Raw genomic sequence first — 23,450 nt, forward strand, 5'->3', positions numbered from 1 at the left:
ATCCCAGCCTCGTGGGTTCGAGTCCCAGTCTGAGGTGCACAGTTTCAGTTTGGTAATTCAAGTCAAGAGCCATTTTTTAAATGTCATATTTAATACAAATACCATATCCTGAGAATTTAGCCTGAGAAAAACAAGTTTAAAAAAAAAAAGGAAAAAAGCAAAGCATACATCAAGAACTTCAAGGAATCTTAAGATAGTGATTAAAAAAAGAAACACAACAAATATTCAATTACAGGAGGATGGTTATGTAAGTGATTAGCTCACTGGAACATGTGACCATCGTAAACAACAAGTATGGACATAACCATACTTGCTTATATTTTATATACACTACTTTTATATTTTCTTAATTGATAAAAGTTTAATACCAACTTACTTTATAAAACTCAAAAGAAAATGTCTTGAAACAGATACCATACAATTATTATGTGGTCTCCCTACTGACCTGAAACGACAGAAGGCATTTAAGGAAGGGATGCTATGTCAAAAACGAAGACTAACCCAAGGGATATATGTTACTTAACAAATCTGATTGCAGAAAAACTAGTTGGTTTGCCTACTTTTGTTGTTGTGGTTGTTGGTTTTGTGTGGTTTTTTTTTTTTGCTGATTTCTTTCTTTTTATTTATCAATTTGTAGATATGCTGGTGCCCTAGTAAACTTCAGTGGCAACCAGTGAGGTTTGTTACGTTTTACATTATTATGAAATTTTACATATCTGATATGATTCAATGAATTGTAATTATTGTTCTTTTTTCTGAAGTCTAGATTTTTCCCATTAGTTTTTTTAATTTTATTGAAGTATAGTTGATTTTACAATGTTATATTAATTTCTGCTGTACAGCAAAGTGATTCAGTTATATATACATATATATATTCTTTTTCATATTCTTTTCCATTATGGTTTATCACAGGATATTGAGTACAGTTCCCTGTGCTATACAGTAGGACCTTGCTGTTTGGCCTAGTTTTAAAACTAATCACAGAATCCATTTTCTTAATGGTCCAGACATTTTGCCAATTCTTTCAGCTCAACAGAACTTCCATCAACAAATGTCATCATCAGTTTATCCCCACGAGTAGTCTGTACCTGCGTGTAAGCACAGTTCTTTTTACATTTGTCCACGTTGCTCCTTTATAGGAGTTGATAATGCAGTGTCCCACGAAAAGAAACAAAATACAAAGCTGTATCTATGCAAGAGTTACAAATATGTAAACAGGGCAGGAAAAGATAAGAAAGAACAGAGAAATACCAAAAGCAACAATGTGTTCTCATAGCAGCAATGTTGGAGAATGGCCCCTTTTAAATGTACTTGATTGTTCTTAAAACAAACATACAGCAAATAAAAATACATTTTAAAGAGTCAGCTGATCTGTGCAGCACAAAGTTCCTTTAGAAGCTCCTGCTGCCCCCGACTAGCAAATAGTTTGGCAGTGCCAAAGCAGAGGCCTGAACCCTTATCTGATTTCAACCAGCAATTTGAGATTCACTTTCTCTAGAGCCAGTGGCCTTCATCCGTCCCTCTGTGGTCACATGCAATTAATGCTCTGCTCTCAACACTGCACCCACCACATGCTACAAGTCACCCATCAAGGGACCACCCTCCGTGAAGATCCCCTTTACCATGTGGTCCCTCTGCATATTGTGGGATACCTTCACCTCCCAGCCACAGTCCTGCAGGCACAGGACTCCACCTCCTGCTGTTTCTACCAGCCCCCATCCCTCACTTCCACCCTCAGGCTCTTCCATTATTTTCTGCACAGAGAATTTCACTATCCAGGTATAAATTCCTCCTCCATCCATCTGCAGTCTAGGTCCTGGGCTGCTTAGCCCCGAGCCCCCATGACCCTTAACAAAGTCCAGGTATGGAACAGCTCACCTCAGAATTAAAGACATATTGGTGCAATGCTCTCGTACTTTATGTTTTCTGGTTCCTGTTTATCCGTGGGTTCCAAACTGTGTGCCTGGATGCTTGCTCACCGCTATGGACCGAATATTTGTATCCTCTAAAAACTCACATGGTGAAGCCCTAATCCCCACTGTGATGGGGGGGGTGCAATTTGGAGAGGTAATTAGATTTAGATCCGGTCATGATGGTGGAGCCCCCATGATGAAATATAATGTCCTTATAAAAAGAAGACAAGAGAAGAATTCTCTGTGTGTGCATGCAACAAGGAAAGGCCATTGTTGAAGGCCAACCATCTTTAAAGGTTGTTGAAGCCACAACCAGGAAGAGGGCTCTCCCCAAGAACCTGACCATTCAGGTACCCTGATCTCAGGACTTCCAGCCTCCAGAATTGTGAGAAGTAAATGTCTGCTGTTTAATTCACCCAGCCTATGCCGTTTCATTACAGCAACTCGAACTAAGACACCCACCCACCCATCTTCCCCCTCAGAATGCATGCTGCCTAGTTTTCACTCTTGCTACAGCATCAGCTTCATCCTGGCTGAAGACTGCTCACCAGCAACTAAGACACCTTCTTGCCAGTGGGTCCTTGCCAGTGGGTCCTTAGGGAATATGCCTGTGCCTAGTCTCTCCTGAGTACAGCCTTTACCGCCTTAGGCTTCTCATCCCTTAGCTGCCACCTTGCAGAGCCCACCGTCTTGGCAAAGACCAGAGTACCATGCATATATCCTGATAGCGGATGTTGTAAGCTGGGGGCAAGTGTATCCTAACCTATATCGAGCTCCTCCACGGGGGCGCCATGGGCAAAACCAAGATCAATTTGGCTGAGACCCTGCCCTCAAAAAGTCTGCAGTCTAGGGTCAACCCCATTTTCATGTCCCCTCTGGGGATCCCAGAATCCACAAATCTTCCCAGGTAAACTGGGTAACTGTTCTGTCTTTGGGGCTTCTCTTCAATGTCTATTGGGAGCGTATGATGACCTGTAATCTGCAATACTATGGTAATCACTTGCCATTTGGTGCCCGAAGATTTAGTGAGATTTCCAGCTGGGCCTCTCCACTTGGTTTCTTTGGGCTAATTGTGAACCTTCCAAGCCACGATTTTTCTTGACCATAGAGTGCGCTTAGTAGGACCTCTCTTGAAGTGATTGTGAAATCCAAATGACAAACTTTTGAGAAGACTTTCCAGGAGAAAAAAAAAAAAAGTTTGCAGCCTAGGAGAAGTGTTCACAGAGACGCAGACTATGATAACACACCTAAAAGAGCCATTAGGGAATTCCCTGATGGTCCAGTGGTTAGGACTCAGCACTTTCACTGCGGGGGCCCGAGTTCGATCCCTGGTCAGGGAATTAAGATCCTGCAAGCCGCGTGGCACAGCCAAAAATAAATAAATAAATAAAATAAAATAAAAGAACCATTAAACACTAGAACATCAAGGAAATGGCATAAGGATGGCTGATTTCAACCAGACCTGGAAGAAGGGCAAGCAAAGATAGGAACAGTCCAGATCTAGACACAATGCATGCAAAAAAATGAGAATAGGATACATCCCAGGGCAAACAGGACTCCTGTTTCACTGGCTCTAAGTATTTGAGAAAGGAGGCCTGAGAGATAAAATGGGAAAGCAGGGCTGGGACCAAAGGACTAGATAGAGTCTTTGAAAGCTTAAAACACATGGTGACATATCAGAGCTAAGCTTTAGGAAAGTCACATTTCTCAGCAGTAAGTACACACCCATATTACATGTTCTTAAGTGATTTTAACGGCAGTCTAATGGAGTGGTTGGACATCCTTGTGGGTTAAACTGTGTCCCCCAAAAAGATATGTTTAAGCCCTAACCTGTAGTAACTATGACTATGACCTTATTTGGAAATTGGGTCTTTGCAGACATAGTCAAGTTAAGATGAGGTCATATAGGATGGGTCCTACATCCAATAATTTGTATCTTAATAGAGAGAGGAAGAGATTTAGAAACAGACACACAGCCACAAGAGAAGATGGCCGTGTGAAGAAGGAGGCTGAGATTGGAGTGATGTCACAAGCTCAGGAATGCCAACGGCCTGCAGAAGCTGAAAAAGGCAAGGAAAGATTCTACCCTGGAACCTTTGGAGAGAACATGGCCTTGCCAACATCTTGATTTTGAACATCCAGCACTATGAGAGAATAAATGTCTATTGTCTTAGGTTATCCAGTTTGAGGCACCTTTTACTAGCAGCCCCTGCACAAACATGAATTAAGCTTGACTTGAAAATCATCAGTGCTTTAGGACCTTCAGAGAAGATGGGCTAGTTCATGAACAAGGAAGCAATCCTAGAGAAAAACTGAGGTCATGAGGCACAACTGTGACTGGAACTGTGGATGTAAGACTACTGTCCAAGGGGAAAGGAGTATAAAGACAGGGATGCAGTCAACCCTCGAAGGTCAACAACTCTCTGATGATGGAGGGTCTGGGTTCAATCCTATCCTGATAGGATCAGTCAACAATGGGGCTAATCCTTCCATTGATATTTAATCCCTGGGATTCTTGGCTGCCCCCATGGGCTTTCTCATCTTTGTTCTTTCCAGGGCCAGAATCCACAGTCTTTATTCTTCCCGAAATCCTAACTTTTGAGAAGACACTTCGCTATTAATCCCCATGTGTAAGTGGATTACAAAAAAAAAAAAAAAAAAATTGGAAGATTAAGTTTCTACTACTTGCCACCTACCCAAAGATGAATGTGTATTTAATTAATGCAATTTTTTTCTGATTATACTATTAACCTGTACTGATTGTAAAGTCTTTCAGTTAGAGAAAATTATGCCTAGGAAAATAAGATTTGCACTTACCTTCAACACTAAAAGACATTCGTTGTTGCTATTTGGCTATATTTACTATTGGTATCTGATGTATTTAAGAGAAATACTTTATAATTAAAGAAAAAAAAACTTTGAAGGTGAGTTATTTGGGAAGAATCATCCGGACAGACAAAGAAAGTGTAAGGAAAAACCCACAGAACGTCTGAGAAAAATGGAGAAGGGTGAGCCCAGGTAATCAAAGGCCATTAACCATTTTAACACTGCCAGAGGCCAGAGAGATTTTATTCAAACTAAAGGAGGAAATTCAAAAACATGACTCTCACAGCATCCTTAAGTTAGATGAAATACTCAGGGCATTAAACTATCAAACTTGACTCATGTCCTAATTAAGCTGTCCGTTTCAGAATTCCACCAAATAACTTTTCCATGATGGAAACCTTAATATTTAAGGTACGTTACTATCTCCTTATGAGAGTTCCCTTTTTTCCCAAATTATGGTTTTCTAGCAACCATAACACAGCAACCAAGACCATACCTTCTGCCCTTGGTACCAGTCTCCCCAAAGAGCTGTATGTATAGACCTGCACGTATAACCCTTGGCTGTCTGAGCTGTGGCTGGGCCCCAGAATGTTGGAGGAGCTGGGTCCATATGCTGTAATAATGTCCAGACGTTATACATGGCCAATTGCTAGTTGCTAGCAGGCCTATAAATTCACTTTTCATAACTTAGATGGGATTCAGAACTGCTGTATCACGGGCTAAAAAGACACAAATTACTGCAATTAAAATTCAGAGGCTATCTGTGAGGAATAATTTCAGCCCTTCTCACTCAAATAAGCTACATTAACTAGTCCTGGTTTAAAGAACAAGCCGTTCCCTTGGACCTCTAAAGACTCCGTGGTCCTCAACTAATCTGCAACACCTACCAAAAAAGTCCATCTGCGTTTGACCCTATTTCCTCCAAGAAAGAGAAGGTCATTTGGGTTCTTACTTGAACTGAGCTGAAATCATGCCACAGGCTCCCACAAACCTTTTTCTTTAAGGTAATTTAAATGCTTTGATCCAACTGGTGAGTGGTCACAGGACCAAAGTTGCAGGCATTCAAGGCATTCGATCCCCAAATTAAAGCAATTAACTGTCAAAGAAGGGAAGGAAAAAATAAGGAAAAAAACCACAGGATTCATTTTTTCAATCAATTTTAAAACAATTAGATTGTTAAATTGTTTAGGTTAAGTGAAAACCATAGTTATGAGGCTTAATTTTTTTAAATGACAATGAAATGTTAAAGTTCCAGTGGCATAACTGTGGAATTGAAATAATTTCTAATCAGAGGTTTCAAGGTGAGATAATTATTCCAACATTCATAAGACTTTTTCTAAAACCTCACAGTAGATCTTGCGCTGCACTTGGAACATTTTTTCCAAAACTATTTTTCATGCTCCACAAACTGCTTAAGAAGAGGAACATTATAATTATCAGCCTGCAAATATTTTTCCCTCCCATAACAGGGACCAGAGCAGAATTCAGGGAACAGTTATTAGCAACATCCGGAAGCCTTTAAATACTGGAACTTAGTCATGCACTGAGAAGCCCAAAACGCCTGAAATTATTATCCAATTTTTTAGAACTCTGTCTGAAAAAAGAAAGACACTTTATTAATTTAATTCCAGCTAAAGTAATAACCAGAGTGTTTAAAATAACCAAAATAATCTGATGCCTCAAGATAGCTAGCTTCCAAATATCTACAAAACATAAGCTCCTTTTCTATGTAAAGAAACTTAAATAGGCAGATCTCTAACAGTATTTGTGTCTTTTGAATGCAGGGTTTCCCAACCTCAGCACCACTGACTATGGACCAGATAATTCTTCGCCTGGGGAATTGCCCCATGCATTGCTGGATGTTAGCAACATACCTGGCCTGTACCAGCTAGATGCCAGGTATCTCCTTGCTTCTAGGCAGATGCTAGGTACTTCTCCAGTAGAACAAACAAAAATATCTCCAGACATTTCCAAATGTTGCCTGGTGAGCAAAATTGGCCCCAGTTAAGAACCCCTGTCCTAACATAACACAATAAAAAATATTTCAACCAACAAAAAAAATTTATCACCCAAAAGCTGATACCCAAAGACAGCTCCCTTTCAAGTTACCTTGGAAATATACCCTTCCGCAGCTTTGGTAAATAAATTAAATAACTCAGTCATTCACACAGTTTTTAAAGTAAACAAAGTATTGCTCTTTTTTTTAATGTGAAATCAGAGATTTAAAATATAATGTCTCTCCAGGGCTTCTTTTCTCAATCTATAACTTAAGTCATGCCAGTATAGCTATAGAAAATACGAAACTAGTATAGCCTGGCTATGGAGTGCAAAGTTGACAGTTATTGACAGTCATAACTAAGCAAACACCTTTATTGCTCTTCAGCTTTTCAAAAGCAAACAGTATATAAAGGATGCCATCAGAAAAGTGAAATGATTATCTACAGAATGAAGAAAATGTTTGCAAATCATATATCGGACAAGGAACTTATATCTAGAATACGCAAAGAATCCTCACAATTTAATAGAGACAGAAACCAAATTTTAAAATGAACAAAGGGTCTGAACAGACATTTATCCAAAGAAAATACACAATTAGCCAATGAGCACATGAAAAGATGCTCAACATTATTAGGTACCAGGGAAATGCAAATCAAAACCGAAAGGACATAGCTCCTATCACCCACTAGGATGACCACAAACAAAAAAAAAGGTAATAATAAATGCAAGGATATGGAGAAACCGGAATCTTCATTCACTGCTAGTGGGAATGTAAGATGGTACAGTCACTTTGGAAAACAATCTAGCAGTTCCTCAGAAGTTTAAACATAGAATTACCATATGACCCAGCCATTCCACTCCTAGGTATATACCAAAAAGAATTTAAAACAAGTATTCAAACAAATGTTTGTACACTAACGTTTACAGCAGCAACTATTCACAATAGTCAACAGGTGGAAATAACCCAAATGCCCATCAACTGATGAATGAATATAAATAGAATGTGGTATATCCATACAATGAAATATTGTTCATCAATAAAAAGTAATGAAGTACTGACATGCCACAACACGGAAGACCCTTGAAAACGTTATGCTGATAGAAGACAGTCACAAAAGACCACATATTATATGATTCCATTTATATGTAATGTCCAGAGTAGGCAAATCTACAGAGACGGAATATAGATTAGTGGTTACTGGAGGCTGGCGGGATGGGTATGGAAGGGAAGCAAGTGATAACGGATGTGGGTTTCCTTTGGAGTTGATGAAAATGTTCTAAAATTGATTACAGTGATGGCTGCTAAACTCTGTAAATATACCAAAACCCACTGAACTGTACACTTTAAAGAACTGAATTGCATAGTATGTAAATCATATCTTAATAAAGCCATTATCAAAACAAAAAATAGACAAGGCACAGAAGACTTCATCGTGCTTATCGTGCTTATAGAACACAATCTCACCAACCCTGACATCTGACAGAAGCTGTAGGTATAACAGGAAGGGAAGGGGAGAGGAAAGATAGGTCAGGACACTGATATTCTCATTTTACAGAGGGGAAGGAGGTAAGAGTCCCTGTCATTGGTTGATAGAACTAAATGAGTCCATATACGTAACAAAGATTGAACTATAAATATAATCATAAAAATCTGGAGGATAAAGGAAATAAGAAGCAATAAGTAAGCTAAATTGTCATTTATCATAACAGGAAGTCAATAAATAAAAGTGGCATAAACAGATTATTTAGTGATATAAAGACAACCTGTAGAACTAAAAACAAAAATGAACAAAAGTGATTATTTCTGGAGAGTACAGGAGTGGGCGGAAAAAAAAACAAAATGGGGACAGAACATGTTCTTCACGACAAGCTCATCTATCCTATTAGTTTGTTAATACTACATGGAATCATTACTTTGCACATCGTTTTCAGAAACAAATCAAACTTGGCATTACTTGAGTTGAAGAATCCACGTGAAATAAGAATATACTTGACGTCAGGAAAAATACTGAAGTGGGTCATCATCCCTGAGTGAAACTGTGATTTCAATATATTACAGCAAAATTGACTCAAGTTTCATAGACAAGGACTGCATCCCTAGTTAGGCAGTTTGGAAATGTATGTTAGATCCTTAAGAGAACAAGAAAAACATACAGAGCCCCTACCCTCTCTGTGGCAGTTACGAAGCGTCATAAGGTCAGAGCTTCACCATGGCAAGAATATTCAAAAGTCCTAACAACTTTTGGATCCAAAGACTTTTTCAATGAAAGAAAGCACATCGGGCATTCTCAGGACACAGCAGGATTTCCCAACTGGGAAAGTATACTACACAGTTACTTAAACATAATCAGGGTTACAATTCTGACACTTGGAACTCAAGATTCCAGGCAGCCAAACTGGGGCTGATTATGTCAGATGGTAGAATTAGTCATGAAGCCAGGCAACAGGCATGACCAGGAGTGACCAGGGTACCCCAGAGATCTAGGGGCCTTACAGGTATGGAAAGGGACTCCATGGTTATCAGAACCCAGGGGGCTACAGCACGATAAAGAACTTGCCCCCCACATTCCCACTCTCCATGGATATCCTCGTGTGTGTGTGAGGAGATCAAGGTGCACATTTTGGGGAATTGGTGGTCCAGGGGTTAGGACTCGACACTTTCACTGCCGAGGATCCGGTTCAATCCCTGGTCAGGGAACTAAGATCCCACTAGCCACGCCGTGCAGCCAAAAAAAAAGATGAACATTTTGCAAAAGAGACCAAAACTAACACAGTAGCTCAGTAGTTAGGTCAGGCTCCTGTTAAGTCCAGAAAAACCAAAATGCACATCTGAAGGTCATGGCGAGAATAAACCACAGTTCTGAACCTCTAAAACACTGCCCCCAAATCAAGTGGGAACGAGCTAACGAGTTCCTGACTCTCCTAGATATTCCTGCTCAAAATCTTCTTTTGCCCAGAATGCGGCCAAGCGCTCTGTGCCCTGCGCAGGAGATGCAGTTGGGTCATAAGAGATCTTGTCCCCAGGATCTGAGAAACCCTGGGATGGTCAGGCTTTGGGCTGGAATCTCTCCCGCAAAGACCCAGGGGGCCACCCACGTGGCTGGGGGAAAGGGGAGGCAAAGCAGACCCCCTCCGGAGGGCCCTTCAGATTCAACCTGCAGACCTGAGGCCCACCTTCTCTTCTGAAAAGCAAGCGGAAAACCCCATCCACTCCATTTCCGTGGTCCTGACAGCTCCACAGGGAGGATTCCCAAACCCAGGACCCCCCTGACTTCCTGTCCCCCAGAGCTGACCTGGTGACTTTCCAGGGCTCATTATCCCCTCCGCAGAGGGCAGAGGAAGCCAGGAGCAGGAACTAGAATGGGTCTGTGTTTACGAGGTGAGCATCTCCTGGCCCAGGACGAGGGTGGTTAGGCAGGGTATCCTGTCTCCTCCACAGCCACAGAGAACTGTGTTTGGGGTTTTTAAGGACAAGCAACGGAATCTCCTTCGCCTATCCCCCATCCACTCCCCGCCCACCCCAAGCCAAGCTTGGTCCCAGGTCCACTGTCTCCCAGTCACGCATCTCCTCACACACCTGTACACTCACCTCTATACTCAACCTTTGGTCTTTAATAAAATCCTCCTGTAGAAGCTGGAATTAAATAATGCAGGGGGATACTGTTTTGTTTTGTTTTTTAACCAAAGACACTTTCCTCCTCCCTTTCATGTCTCCTCCTTCATGAATTCAAAGTGGCCCGAGCCAGAACACACGCAGTACCTTCTTGCTTGGCTCCAAAATGCTACATCCAAGTCTCTCTTTACGGAAAGAAACTCTGCGACAGCACCGAGGCTCAAAGGGCCTTGGCCCATTCAGAAACTGAGGATGCGCTCAACTGAAAGCACCTTCCCTCCCACGTGGTCTTCACTGAATCACCACTCTTTGTTCAGCACCCTTTGGATGCACACAATTGATTGGCTCTTATATTGTGCCAGGTTTTTTTTTTTTTTTTGCTGCTATTTCAGTGAACTGAGACCCCACTTGCAGCCAAACGCAAGGCTCTGAGCTCAGCCTCGGCCCAACGAGGGAAGAATCTCTCTCCACCTAGCAAGAGCTCCAAGGTCTTCTAGAAGAATCTCACATGAGTCCAGGAGGAATCACTCCATACCCACAGTCTAGGCCTTTGTGAATGTCTTAATGAGGTCCCTGGAGACCACAGGAACAATGAAAGTCTTAGGCTAGAGGGGTGTGGAGGGTGGGAAGGGGATGGAAGGGGAAAACCCACCTAACTATTAGTATTTTGTACCTTTTACACTAGAGCATTGTTTTATTTTCCAAAAACTTTGTTCCTGGCTGAGTATTGCTTTATTTTTTGAATGCCTCCTTTATTTAATTAAAACAAAGAAATTTAAATAAGGGATTTGGCCTACAATGACGATAGTTTTTTTTAAAAACACAGGAATTATTATATAAAACTAAATATTTAGAGATGAAGTGACCTGAAGTTTAGAGTTGTGAAAAACAGAAGAATTTGGCTGGGGGCCTTGCAAATCTGTTTCTTCTGGTCCCATAGTGACGGGGGGCAGGAAAGAAGGGGGACATGGAAACATACACTCTACCCATTTGCTTAATTTAGAAAGGAAAATGAATATGTATATATACATATATGTATAAACACACACACATCCCCAGTGAAACACTGTTTTAGACACAGGAGTCCAAATGACTGGACACAGTGAAAATAAGGCTCTTTCTCATCCACAGGCCTGCACCTAGGGATTCAGGAATTCCACAGGACCCTCTGTACACTGCCCACAGGAACAAAATTCTCTCTCTGCCTTCTCACCCTCAAGCCACCTGACTCAGGCAGAAGCTCCCTGCCATCACTGGCTTCTAGGCAAGGCTTGGATGTGATTCCCACGCTCTTACCTGCATTCCTCATTTGGGAAAGCATAGGCTTGAAGTTCGCATCTATTAAAGTGCTGTCTCACAATACGCGTCTCCTTCAGGCAGTAAGTAACCTCCTTGCATCGCGGAAGGGAAAGGAGAGGTGTTACCAAGCGCACCTAGCAGGCCCTCAGCAAAGCTTTGGGAAGAAATTTCCGCCCAGGCGCTCCAGAACGCCCGGGGTACTGACCGCTCGCCAGAACTCCAGGAATTTGGTGCGGAACATGGGGGAGACAGGCCAGCACCAAGTCTTCTTTCTGGTCTTAGACGGGGAGGGGAAGAGTGGGGACCTGGGAGAGACAACTGCAGGGGGAAAGGAGAGGAATTCTTTGTCCTAGCTCTTTGGATGTGCATTAGAGTGCAGTTAAATGGTCGGCTAATGAGATTTCCTGACCACGTGCTCCCTTTTAAGTCCAGGCCCCCAACTGATTTGATCCCCAGGCAGCAGCAGGGGGCAAAGCTGCCTTCAAGCATCCCTAAGGGCCAGAGAATTCCCAGAACAGGTGCAGGAAGGATCAGAATCATTTCTGCGACTGGGATTTTATTTTATCTTTTTATTAATTAATTTATTTATTTTTGGCTGTGTTGGGTCTTTTGTTTCTGTGCCAGGGCTTTCTCTAGTTGCGGCAAGCGGGGGCCACTCTTCACTGCGGTGCGCGGGCTTCTCACCATCGCAGCCTCTCTTGTTGCGGAGCACAGGCTCCAGACACGCAGGCTCAGTAGTTGTGGCTCACGGGCCTAGTTGCTCCGAGGCATGTGGGATCTTCCCAGACCAGGGCTCGAACCCGTGTCCCCTGCATTGGCAGGCAGATTCTCAACCACTGTGCCACCAGGGAAGCCCTGCGACTGGGATTTTAAATAAATAGGTTATCACGTTTATCCACTGGCATCCAGCAATAATGCTACTGACCCCGTGGCTTGTATGAGGCAGCCTCCACTTGGGGTGACTGAGGTAGGCCCAGGGGAGCAGAGGGTATGGAGAACATTCCCTGTGGGCTTATCTCCCACTGGACAAACTGCAAGTCCCTCACCTACTTCTTGTTTGTTTGTTTGCTTGTTTTGGTCGGTAAAGGCCCCTGGGATCTACGTTCAATGAGGTGTTATTGACCCAACTCAATAATTTGCTCCAACAGGCAAAAGGGTGTTGTAACGAGAAGCATTTTTTTTCAGTACCTTATTCTGTAGCCAAGCCTGAGATGGTCTTTTTCAAACTATTTATTCATCTGATTATAGGTTACGGAGGGGCTTTTCTTGTTTTCGTTTTTTCCTGTCTGAAACTGGCTTCTCTCTTTGCCTGAAGGAAATCAGCAGTGCTGATGGAGCAAAGGAAAAACAAGTCAAAACACATTGACAGCATTTTGAAGATATTCAATGAAATCAATTCTCCTCTTCTACTTTCCCTAGTTAGACAACAGCCTCCTTCTAAGGTATATTTCTCTTCTATTCAAAGATAATTACCCAGGAACTTCGGTGTTTACCACTCCAAGACAACCTCCCTGGCGGAGTTTTACGGTGGGGTACAAAAGAGCATATTCTAGAAACCAGCGATTTACCAAACTTCTGCTACAAGACACAGCTCAAATTTCACTTCTACCAGGAAGTACTCCCTCCCAGCCTCCAGGTATCTCTTTGTTCAAACCTCCCTCCATCCGGGTATTATTCACTTTGCACAGCGGCCATTGGTTCAGCGGCAACCACTTCCCACCTGGACAAGGTTTCCTCCTCCAAACCCAGGCCTGGGTCTCAGCAGAGCCTTAAGGAAGAAGGAAGGAAGAAGAAACTAAAACCTAATGGAAATTCAAATACAAAAGAAAAGAGCTGTAAGCGATTAGATAAGTAGAGTGAAACCTAAGAGCAAGTAAAACAAGCCCTGTTTGAAGCTGAAAACAGCAATCCCTCATGCTTTTTAAAATAAAATAGGAGTTGGGAAAATGGAAAACTGCAGAAAGGGGAAGAGACAAGGGGCCATCCTCTGCAACAGATTCCCTCTAACAGGGAAACATTGTTCCAGTGTTTCGTACGTAGCAGTCACTGCGCCAGTTGATTTATATTGTCGTTTAACTCCCACTCCCACTCCCACAAATAGGGATACACATTATCCCCACTTTACAGACCCAGAAACTGAGACGCAGGGCGATTAAGTAGCTCGGTCTGGAACAGATCACCCAGCTCGTGAGCGACGCTGAGCAGGCACTGGAAGCAGGGTTTTTGACCTCAGCGCCCAGGCTCTCAACCTCTGTTCCAGCTCAAACAAAGTGGACGCCAAGTCAGCACGCGCGGGTAACCCGATCCGCTCTGAGTGAAGAATGCCCCACAGCTGCTCCGCGGGGCTGCGTGGGTACCACTGAAACGGGCACGGATTGGCCAGCGTCCCCAAGGGCTCGCGCGCGTCCTTCAAGACTTGCTAACACGCAGGAAAAGGCAGACTCGGAATCCACCTGGACCGGCTTGGGAACGAGCCCAGAGGATGCCACTGGAAGGGAGGTGAGCGTGGCTTAGTCAGCGCCCCGACGGCCGCCAATGCGAGAGGGCCTCTGGGTGTAGGGAGCCTGGGAATGCAGTGCGCAGCGGGGACTGGGCACGAAGGCGCCGTCTGGGCGTCTATTCCCCGCAGCATCTCGCCAGGAGGCCCAGGGAGGGGGCGTCACCTGACAGCATGCACCAACTTCTCCCAGCTCGGAGGGGGGCTCGCGGCGGCAGCCGGGGGAGCGCAGCGCGCAGCTCTCGCCCAATGGCGAGGTCTGTAAACAAAAGCGGGCCCCACGCGGGTCCCCAGCTGGGCGATGAGCGGAGCGGCGCAGCGCAGCAGCATCCGAGCGGCCGAGCCTGCAAGAGAGCTAGGCGGGACGGCGATCCGGCGCGGGGACCCGACGCACAGCCCCCAGGATCCCGCGCCCGGACGAGTCATTGTCTGCGCTCGCGCAGGAGGCCGCTTTAAATGTCCCCTCCCAGGTCTGCGGCGGGTCCCCGGCCCTGTGTGCCAACCCCCAGGCTCTCCGCCCCGTGAGTCGGGTCCCGAGCGTGACACGGATAGCCAAGGTGACCGCCCAGTCAGCGTCGCCGAAAACCCAGGCCTGGAGGTGCCCAAGTCAGGGACGGAGACACACACAGAGAGACACACGCAAGCACACGCACGCCCTCCCCGAAGTTGATAAAAATCAGCCGACAAATACAAAGTGCCGCCGCCGCCGCAGGTCAACGCTGACCTCCTGCTGCCGGGAAGACCGAATGCCAACGCCTGGACACTGTCACTTCCATTCGGCGCCAGGCACCTCACCTGGGAGCCACTGGCTCGTCTCCCTCCTGACTGCTCCCTCGAGCGAAGGATGTCTCCCCTTGCCTCCCCTCGCCAGCTCCCCACCTCCCAAGTGTGGGATCGCCAAAACAATACGAGTAAAGCCCAATCGGGGGGAGCTAGGACCCGCCGGGAGCCCCAATGTGCCGGAGACTGGGGTCAGGACGTGCCCGTCACGGGCAGAGAGGCTCCGGGCGTCCTCACTGCCGTCCCTCGGGGCGGCTCCAGCCGGCCGGCCGGCACTCCCCAGGCTCGCGGTACTCACCCGCGACGTTCGTCCCGGATCTCCGCCAGGGGGCCAGGGACAATGCGGGGCCGCGGGGCTCCGGGGGCTGCGGACACAGAGGCGTTCGCGGCGCTGCAGAGCTGCGCGCCCGACGGCGGCGGCGCTGCTCTGCCCGGCCTCGCTTCGGCCCCTTAGCCAGTCTGCCAATGGGAGCTGTCAGGGTGCCTCCGCCAGCCGCCTAGGGGGCGGGTCCGTGGAAGCCCGTGGGAAACCGAGTTCCGATTGGTCCGCCTGACAATCGCTCCGCCTCCGGACAGCCAATCAGAGACGGCGGACACAGGAGCGGGGCGTTCGGAGTTGGGCTGGAGAGTGACAACAGGCGCACGCTGGGCACCCGGGCTGCATCCCCGCCCGCGGCACGCGGCCGGAGAGGTTCCCCCGCCACGCACGCCAGGATTGCCTTCCCACTAGGCTCCGGCGGCGCGGCTTGGGGAGAGCAGGGGAAGGCAGCGGAGGCGCGGCGGCTGGGGATCAGCGAGGAAGCCCCTAACAAAGCAGCTCTGGGAGGGCCGAGCGGCCTCCGCCTCCTCCCGCAATAGGTCCGCGAAGCTGCCTGTCACTGTGCATAGGTGGAGGTGGCCAATGACGTAGAGAGAAGGAGCTCGAGTTGGCGCGCGCGCGCGCGCGGCTCGTTATCAGTGGGATTGGTCCGAGGTAAAGGATTTTCCTGCCACCTAAGGCGGAGAGGAAAGAAGAACGGAACGGGGGGAGGGGAAGAACCAAAAAACGTTGTACCTGCGACACGTGGTCTGGCTTGGGAGGCGTGTGCCTGACTCTAGGGGGAGACAGGAACTTTTGGACGAGAAGAAAAAACCCTAAGGTTTTCTTCCTGTGGATGCTGGGAGGTGTTAGACGCTAACCAAGCTCCAGGTAGGGCACGGTGGCCTTAACCGAATCCTGGGGAGTCCAGGACTCACCGGGTTGACTCATCTTGCCCAGCAAGTACACTTGAAATCACAGGCTCACATTCACCTACTGAGCAGTATGCGACTCGGGCTAAATTCACACAGACCTGCCTCCTGGTCTCTTCTGTAAAATCCGGAAACGATGTTTGCCATTTACCTTTGGCGAGATTGTGAGGAAGAGGAAACCCGGACTCCGGCAGTAGAGACGCTAACGAAATCTCTTCCCCACACCCGTCAGTGCTTCCTCCTCGCCTTAAGAGCTTTGGACACCACCATTAAGAACAAAGGCTGGGGTGAATATTCACTACAACCTGATTCAGTGGACCCAGTCGCCCTGAGGGAGGGGGGAGGCCTGTGCCCCTGAGGTTATCTGGCTGAAAACAAAAAGAATCCGCAAAAAGAAATGCCTGTGTCCTAGAGCATAAAACTCAACTGGAACACTGGAAGTCATCCTTGACTTCTCTTCCCTCCTCCTTCTCCCATCTCTTCTAGCCTCCTCCTAAATCCACGCCGTCTTCCCCAATGTTTTCTCCCTCAACCGCATCAAAGGTCTCCCATCTCTTTCCACCCCGGGACTTGCCTCCTGAAATCTACTCTCCACACTTTCCACTTGGCAAAATCATCCCTCTAAACAGAAAAATCTCATTGTGCTCTCTCCCTTCTGGGTCTCCTCCTTTTGCCCAGAGCCCACCCCACTCCCCACCCCACCCTCACACTTTCCCTTCACTTGACTAATTCCCACCCATTCTCCAGATCCTAGCTTAACAGCCAGTGCATCCATGCAGCAGACTTTTGCTGAACTCCAACTGCAGCATACGGTCTTGTAGATACTGGAAACCTGCCGAATCCAGTTAAGGTCAGGCACCCATATCTCCTACCCCCAGTCCTCCCACCAACCCCTGTATTAAAGGAGGCTGAAATTGCCAGTTAATTATGGTCTCCTCCACCAGCACAGCACTTCACTGGATCCAGATTCTCAGCTACCTTGCTCTCTGCTGTATCCCAGTGCCTATCACCGTACCTGGCACATTTGGGGCTCTCAAAAATACTTATCAATGAATTATAGAGGCGCAAAAAAAAGAAGCAAGAGCTTTAAAGATCCGAAATGTTTCTAAAACATCAGTTTGAGAAGAATGGTTAGGATAGTAGATCTCAGAGTGATATGTCCACCAGGTCCCATAATGGGTATTGCAAGAATGTTGAGTGAAGTTTGAGAGATTTTCCAAAAGACACACTTTCAAAGAAAGACCTCATCTCAGCCAAGACCTTGCCCAGACTTCTCAATGGAGAGTCATTCCTTTGTGAAGCTTTCCATCCCAGGAGAAAGAGCAATTTCTTAACCTATTACAAGCCACCATCTTGGAAGGGGAATATATATATGAGAAACACACACACACACGCCAACACCAAGACTATTGCATGTCAGAGAAAGCAATCTTTGTTTTATTATGCCTCTGATACTTGGGTTTCTGGTACAGCAGCTGAAATTATATTTAAATAATATAATGAGTATCTGTCACTTGTAACTCCCCTCCCCCCCAAAATTATTTCTTCTCTGCCTCACTGAGGTCTACTGCCATCATGGCCCTCCTGTTAAGGAGGTAACATGGTTGCAAGACAGCTTCAGATGAGTCCTCAGAGTGGCCATCTGATTGCCTTGGGCATAGCTCTTTCTGCTCCTAAGAAATCGGAAAAGCGGTGGAGAGGAAAAACTCTGGAGTTACACTGGCTGGTTTGAATCCAAGCTCCACCGCCTTCCACCTCCAGAGCCTTGTGCAAGTTATTTAATCTTTTGTAAGCCTCGCTTTTTCATTCTGTAAAACAGGAGTAATACCACCTAATCCACAAGGATGTTGAAGGGATTAAAAAGAAGTCGCACAGCACACAGTATGCACTCATATAAGTTAGCTATTGGGCTTAGCTAAGTGAACTAAACTCTCTGACCCACAGTTTCCTAATTTTTTAAATTGGATAATAACATTTCATTAAGTGGTTGAAAACCATGAAGGAGACAGTAGAAGAGAAATGCTTAGCCCTGCCCATAAAGGGGAGATGGATACATAGGAAACCACCATTTGGGGCTTTTCGTCAATCGTTCTGTCCCTCAGCCCCACCTATATCAACACATTAGGACTTTGCCTCTCGGAATCTGCTCAGGGCTGACTATGGGAGGGTTTGTTCCCACAATAATGGTGTCACCACTGAAGTTAATGAAATTAGGCTGACCTAGCCTTTGGGTACATTTCTTGCCCTTGAAATCAGAAAAGCTATTACAGGTATCTGTACTGTTTCTTGTCTCTCTGCTCAGCACAGAATGCTGCTGCTTCACACCATGTCGAAGAGAATGGGGTGTTTTGATTAAAACACAGACAAATGCCATCTGGCGTCCCATCTCCTGAGGGCACCGTTGACATCTCAAAAGAACACAGCAGTGGCAATAAAAAATTTTTAAAAAGTGGAGTTTTAAGGGTAGAATTAAGGGTTTAGGATAAAAGAACCCACAGAAGTTATATTTCTAGTTCATGACCCTAATTTCAACTACAAGTCAACATTTTCTTCCCCATCACTTACTGAAAGCCTCACTAAATATGGTCATAGCTAAGTCACAGAAAATGGCCTTTCTCACTATCTCCCCGTATCTAAACCACAAAGATAAGCCCACACCCTCCTCTCTAGGCAGCCCTGCAGCAGCCTCTGTTTCTACCTCCACCTTCCATTCGAACTGATGCTCCCAGAGGGCAGGGCTGTGGTCTCTTACATTTCCTGCTGTAATCCTGCTGTGGTGTCTAGAACTGAGCCTGGCACAAAGTAATTGCTCAGTAAATATTTACAGAATGAATGAATTAGCCTCCTGTGTTTCCTAAAACGAGGACTTTGGCACTTATTTTCTTTTCTGTCATTTATTTGTGGATGACCTCTTTTTAAAAGGACGTGAGGCAGCTTATTAAAAAGACACATATCTCACGACTTCCCTGGCAGTCCTGTGGTTAAGACTCTGTGCTTCCACTGCAGGGGGCACGGGTTTGATCCCTGGTTGGGGAACTAGGATCCTGCATGCTGTGTGGCGTGACAAAAAAAAAAAATTAAAAATAAATATATTTGTCACAAAAGCACTTACTGGTTGACTTATCATTTACTTGGGAACCCACCAAGAGAGAGGTGAGTGGTTTTCCAAAGCAGCTGTTGTGAGTTTGCTCTGACTCATCCTCAATCTCTTGCCAAGAACCCCCTTCACCTGACAGATTGCCTCAAAGATTAGTAGACAGTTTGAGTTAAAATCTAGAACAAGAAAGTTCTAGTTAGTCATATTTTACTGGCAGGGACCTCTGTTTTATATCTTCCTGAGCATTTCTCTAACCAATCAGCCAGGTCACGCATGAATACCAAGGCCCTGACAATAGGTTCGGAGAAAGTGGAATGTCTGCCTCCTGGTAAGCCATTCTTGGGATGGTTTCCTTTTGAGAATCACTCCTCTAGAGCTATGAGAAACAGCTGGAAGATGACTTTAAAACCTAACCTAGGGACTTCCCTGATAGCGTAGTGGTTAAGAATCTACCCGCCTAATGCAGGGGACATGGGTTCGAGCCCTGGTCCGGGAAGATCCCACAAGCCACGGAGCAACTAAGCCTGTGTGCCACAACTACTGAGCCCGCATGCCACAACTACTGAAGCCCGAGTGCCTAGAGCCCGTGCACTGCAATGAAGAGTAGCGCCCTCTCACCACAACTAAAGAAAGCCCACACGCAGCAACAAAGACCCAACACAGCCAAAAATAAATTAATTAATTAAATAAATTTATTGAAAAAAAAGGGGAGGGAAGGAAAGAAGGAAGGGAGGGAGGGAAGGAAGAAAACTTAAAGGGGCACAAATTGGGACTTCCCTGGCAGTCCAGTGGTTAAGACTCCACGCTTCCAGTGCAGGGGGCATGTGTTCGATCCCTGATCAGGCAATTAAGATCCCACATGCCAGACAGAGTGGCCAAAAAATAAAAATAAATAAATAAATAATTTAAAAATACACATTGACTACAAAAAACAATAACACACACACACACAGAAAAAGAGGCACAAATCAATAGGCCAGCGTTTCCATCTGGCCCCTAAGCTGACTCTCCCTCCGCTCCTTCCACCATATTGTTTCCTCCCTCCTTCCCCAATACCCAGGACCAGCTTCACGGGCATATGACCCGTGCACTCCCACAGGGTCCTGCACTCAGAAGGGCCCCATACTTGGTTTATTGCTCTGCCAATGCTGCCTTTAAAAATCCTAATTTTTTTTTTTTTTTTTTTGGCTGCGTTGGGTCTTCGTTGCTGCACACAGGCTTTCTCTAGTTATGGCAAGTGGGGGCTACTCTTCATTGCTGTGCACAGGCTTCTCATTGCGGTGGCTTCTCTTGTTGCAGAGCACGGGCTCTAGGCACTCGGGCTTCAGTAGTTGCGGCACGTGGGCTTCAGTAGTTGTGGTTCGCGGGGTCCAGAGCACAGTCTCAGTAGTTGTGGCGCACAGGTCTAGTTGCTCCGCGGCATGTGGGATCTTCCCGGACCAGGGCTCGAACCCGTGTCCCCTGCATTGGCAAGCAAAAAATCCTAATTTTTGAACCACAAGCCTACAATTTCCCTTTTGCTCTGGGCCCTACAAATTAAGTAGCCTGTCCCTTCTACACCCCTGCCACTCTGGGGTGTCTCACCCTTGGTCCTCCCTGACCCCCAGTTTGTACCTTTCCCAGAGCAGGCACTCAGTATAAATAAATTAAGAGGTTGAACATAAATGTAAAGTAGCATTTGTCCTTTATATGCCAGAATGGATGGAGCATAGCCAGGTGTCATGTAGAGAGATGCCCTTGAGAGCTTTTAGATGAGGTGCAGCAATGAACACTCAGCTTACAAGGGGACACACTTGGATCTTCTCACTAGAGAATTCCAAGAAGACTAGCCAGGACAGCCCAGGGGCCATGAAAACCCCAGAGGAGGATACACACTCCCGTCCTGTGAGGGTTCATTTTATGTGTCAACTTGACGAGGGCATGAGGGCGGGGGGGGGGGGATGTCCAAACATTTGGTCTAGGTATGTCTGTGAAGGTGTTTCTGGAGGAGGTTAACGTTTGAATCAGTAGACTGAGTAAAGCATATTGCCCTTGCTAATGTGAGGTGGCCTCACTCAGTCAGTTGAAGGCCTGAATAGAACCAGAAGGCTGACCTTCCTAGGAGTAAGACAGAATTCCTCCTGCCTGATGATGTGAACTGAGACATGAGTCTTTTTTTTTTTTTTCTGGCCCCACCACACAGCTTGCGGGATCTTAGTTCCCCAACCAGGGATTGAACCTATATCCTCCACAGTGAAAGCACAGAGTCCTAACCACTGGACCACCAGGGAATTCCCTGAGACATGGGTCCTTTCCTGCCTTCAGACTCAAACTGAAACACCAGTTCTTCTTGGGTCCCAGCCTGCAGGCCTTCAGACTGAAACTGACACCACCAGCTCTCCTGGGTCTCCAGCCTGCCAATTACAGATCTTGGGACTTCTCAGCTTCCATAATCACATGAGTTGGTTTCTTATAATAAATCTCTTCATATATCTATATCGATCTGTCTAAATATAGATACCTCCTACTGGTTTGTTTCTTTGGAGAGCCCTGACTAATACCCATTCCAGTAGCGTTCCTCACAACCATTCGCCCATTCAGTGTTCGTCTATAGCCTGGCTACTCAGAGTGAGGTCCACGGGCCAGCAGCAACGTCACCGCCCAGTGTCAGAAATGCAGGGTCTCGGGGAGGCCTCATCCCAGACACACTGAATCTGAATCTACAGCACAATAAATGCTTCAGGTGATTCATCTGCACGTAGTGTTGGGAAACACATCAGCCCTCTTGGAACATGCAAAGTCACCTGGGAGGAGTGACAATATTAAAAACAACTTCTTAGTAAAGAATTTGTTTAACCAAGGCTCTCTTCCCTAAGGACAGATGTTAGGAGTGGGGTGAAAGAGCGTTCAGAAGAGGACTTGGGAAGGCGGGACACTTTCCCAGTCGTGACAAACCTTCAGTTACAGAGAAAAGACCAAGGAAGCCTCAGTATGCAAAGTAGCAGGCCAGACCAATACAAAGAAAGTCAAGGTCAGAGAGGACGGGCCAGGCAAATCAGGCCGCCTCACAGCCAAGGAACCTAGCACTGCCTCCCCCTTGTAACGTGCTTGGTTGCATTTTATTTTCTGTTTTCACCGAAATGGAAGTTTGTGGAGAAACTCTCCCACTTGGCTGTGAACAGGCTCTGAGCAATGGCAGCACTTCTGCAGAGTTGGCAGGGACAGAGCTGTGGAATATTTCAGGGACTCCAAGGCAAGGGGACAGACAAACAACCGGGGTGGGGGGGCGGAACCCTCCTCAAAATGAGGAGAAAGAGTTGAGAATCAAAAACAATTACCAGAAAAACAAAACAACAACAAAAAAACAATTACCAGGACAGAAAGAGAATCACGGACATAGAGAACAGACTGGCGGTTGCCAAGAGGGAGGGGGGTGGGGGAGGGATGGAGTGGAAGTTTGCGGTCAGCAGATGTAAGCTTTTATATAGAGGATGGATAAACAGCAAGGTTCTACTGTGCGGCACAGAGAACTATATTCCATATCCTATGATAAACCATAATGGAAAAGAATATTTTAAAAAATGTATATATACGGATAACTGCATCACTTTGCTGTACAGCAGAAATTAACACAGCATTGTAAATCAACTATACGCCAATTAAATAAATAAAAATAAATAAATGAAACAATTACCAGGAATGCATCCACGGGTCTCCAAGTGAAAACCAATCTGATTTTATTTTTTCCACCTCCACCTGCCCCAGCCCGATCTTTAACTCATCTACATGGGAAAGAACGAAAGCTCATCTTAAAACAAACTGTAACTACTGTATGGTGGTGGGTCTCTGGATGATTCGCCAGATTGTAGCCTATTGGATTCTCTCTTCACTTAGTTCACAGGTGCTGCTGGCCCGGTGAGCGTGAGCGTGAGCATGAGGGTGAGCGTGAGGGTGAGCGTGAGCGTGAGCGTGAGCGTGAGGGTGAGGGTGAGGGTGAGGGCCGGGCAGAGCCTTTCCCACCCTTTGCCACGCCTCCAGCACCTGGGCAACATGCAAGAAACAGAACATGCCAGAGCACATGTCTGCAGCTCCGCCTGCCTCAGACCACACGTTTATTCTCCATTCTACAGAAGTGTCCTCCTCCCTAGTCTCACAGAAGTGTATGGAGAAGCTTGGAACGTGGCCATGCAGCCTCAGCACAACAGTCACAAGGCTTCA

At 46.0% G+C, this 23,450-nt stretch overlaps 1 protein-coding gene across 2 annotated transcripts in view; it reads right to left on the reverse strand.

Moving 5' to 3' along the window:
- Window positions 1-15,363, reverse strand: part of TIAM1 (TIAM Rac1 associated GEF 1) — a 400,889-nt gene extending 385,526 nt beyond the window's left edge. The window contains exon 1 of one of the 2 annotated variants that reach the window (XM_033418176.2): window positions 15,225-15,363. The gene's annotated coding sequence lies outside the window, so the exon portion shown is untranslated. The remainder of the gene's footprint in view (window positions 1-15,224) is intronic. The other variant, XM_049710489.1, reaches the window with a different exon arrangement.
- Window positions 15,364-23,450: the final 8,087 nt, after the last annotated feature.

The sequence above is a fragment of the Orcinus orca genome, chromosome 5 (genome assembly GCF_937001465.1).
Source record: "Orcinus orca chromosome 5, mOrcOrc1.1, whole genome shotgun sequence".
NCBI classification, from domain to species: Eukaryota; Metazoa; Chordata; class Mammalia; order Artiodactyla; family Delphinidae; genus Orcinus; species Orcinus orca.